Source organism: Portunus trituberculatus, chromosome 49, assembly GCF_017591435.1.
Source record: "Portunus trituberculatus isolate SZX2019 chromosome 49, ASM1759143v1, whole genome shotgun sequence".
NCBI classification, from domain to species: domain Eukaryota; kingdom Metazoa; phylum Arthropoda; class Malacostraca; order Decapoda; family Portunidae; genus Portunus; species Portunus trituberculatus.
The window spans coordinates 2,936,443-2,939,004 of record NC_059303.1 but is presented as its reverse complement, the minus strand read 5'-3'; the positions used below and the strand labels follow the sequence as shown (position 1 = coordinate 2,939,004).

The 2,562-nt window shown below is 41.9% G+C and overlaps 1 non-coding gene across 1 annotated transcript; it reads right to left on the bottom strand.

Annotated features, from left to right (window-relative positions):
- Window positions 1-373: 373 nt before the first annotated feature.
- Window positions 374-455, bottom strand: Trnas-uga. The gene has a single exon. It is a non-coding gene; the product is annotated as a tRNA-Ser (tRNA).
- Between the last annotated feature and the right edge of the window lie 2,107 nt (window positions 456-2,562).

Below are 2,562 nucleotides of genomic sequence, written 5' to 3'. Positions count from 1 at the left end.
AACTGGGCTACGTTTATTGATTGGTAAGAGAGACAAGTGCGAGACATGGGATCAGCTGGCACTTGTGTGAGGCAGAAACACGGGGCGGAATGAGGCGGTGATGTGCGAGGCAACGACGTGGTAATGGAAGGGTTACAGCATGGCAAGAGACGCTGCGGAAAATCATTAGGCCTACACGTGGCAGTACTATCATCAGACATACACATCCATATCCATCTGTCATATCTATCAACAAGTGTGTTAGTATAATGTCAGTAGTATCCACAATACACATCTTGTCATCCGAATGTGCTTCCTGCAAGTGCCCGCCGCTTAGTTTACTTCAGACACAGTTAAATGTTAAACTCTCGACAACATAAAAGAATTCCACCTGCGCTGCGGACAGGATTCGAACCTGCGCGGGCAAAGCCCAATGGATTTCAAGTCCATCTCCTTAACCACTCGGACACCGCAGCTCTGAATAACAGCGGTGATAATAAAGAAGATAATATAGAGATGCCATTTTATTTATGAATTATTATGTTGTTAGATCAAAACCAACAGGCGTACACACACACACACACACACACACACACACACACACACACACACACACACACACACACACACCTCCCCTGCCTCAGCTGTCTCTCCCGTGTATTAATATTCATAAAAATCTAATTCCACCATTTGCCTTCCCTCTGAGTTCTTCTTGATTTGTGTAAGTTTAGAAATTAGATTAACCCTAAGGAATACAACTGAGTCTTAGTAATTACTTTAATGTAAGGGGAGAGTGAAAAATGGGAGAGAGGGTGACGGTATAGCTTCCCACCTCTCTCTCTCTCTCTCTCTCTCTCTCTCTCTCTCTCTCTCTCTCTCTACGTCAATTAGAAACATTCAGTAGCTATATTTGTGTGAGCTTACCCTCCTCTCTCTCTCTCTCTCTCTCTCTCTCTCTCTCTCTCTCTCTCTCTCTGTGTGTGTGTGTGTGTGTGTGTGTGTGTGTGTGTGTGTGTGTGTGTGTGTGTGTGTGTGTGTGTGTGTGTGTGTGTGTATAATAATAATAATAATAATAATAATAATAATAATAATAATAATAATAATAATGTAATAATAATAATATGGTTTATTAGTAATTGCAGTACATACATACTGAAAATGTACATATGGGGATAGAGGGAGACTTAAGATTAGAACCTTAACTTGGCTGTTTATGGTTGTTTATGGTTCGCACCATGGGGGGATAGCATTACATGAAGATGTACATATGGGGATTGAGGGAGATTCAAGATGAGAACCTAACTTAGCTATTTATGGCTTTTACTACTTCAGAGTTGTTCATAGCTTTTACATGACGTCAGAAACATAATAAATGAATGAGCGACTACACATAAATGAATAATAATTGTGCAGGCAAACATAATCGTAAACAAATATGATATGAAAAACATGCACAGATCAGTTAATTACCTACTAATGTATGCACAGAAACGATAAGTGGAGGTGGGTACCATAATTATGTGCTGAGAGAGAGAGAGAGAGAGAGAGAGAGAGAGAGAGAGAGAGAGATATTCATGCATTGTACTATATAAGTGAACCAACATTACTTTCATTTATATATGACAACAACAAACACAATAAAAATGACAAAAGACTCAGTACCGGCAACCATTGAATTGTACATCTGGAGACTCTATCCAAAAGCTTTAATCAAGTAAATAGACACCGACAATAATTGAACTATATGATAAGTAAGCGATCTGCATATAAAGAAATTCAATAGCAAACTCAGTGAATGCATGGAAATAAAAAAAAATAAAAAAAAAAATACGTGAAATGTGAAACGTGAAGATCTTATATTCTTTCCTTCTTTTTTTGGGGGGAGGGATGGGGAGCCTGGGAAGAAGCACGAGGAAAAAAAAAAAAAAAAATCGCCATGAAACCCTCCGTATTTCACCAAACCTGACAAACCATAACATCACATACTAAGAAGACGTAACATCACATACTAAGACAGGAGGAAGAGGAAGTGGAGTAGGAAAAAGTAGGAAAGGTGGAGGAGATGAATGCAATAACACGTCATTTAAAGGAAACAATAATTTTTACACTCACCACGGCAAGGATGACGAGGCGGAGAAGGCGGACGTGGTGGGTATGAACGAGGAGGAGGAGAAGGAGGGGTGGACATGGAGGTGGAGGAGTAGTAGGAGGAAATGGCGGAGGAAGAGACGTGGGGGTTGGCAGGGAGGTGGAGTACGAGGAGGAGGAGGTGGCGCGGGAGGAAGAGACTGGAGGTGTGGGTGGGGAAAGTGGAGGAGTAGGAGGAGGAGGGGGTGGAGGGTGATGGAGGATGAAGTAGAATGGCGAGAAACTAGTATCTCACCACAACCCTCACCATCCTCACCACACTGCCTCATCACCGCCACTACCACTCCCAGGGGCGCCACGCAACACTTAAACGTCTCGCAACACTCAGAAACACACGGAAATCAACACACACAACACGTAACAGTTAAATACCCTGGGGAGTCTTAATCACACTTGACCAACACTCTTACCTGTTGAGAAATCTGAGTGACAACT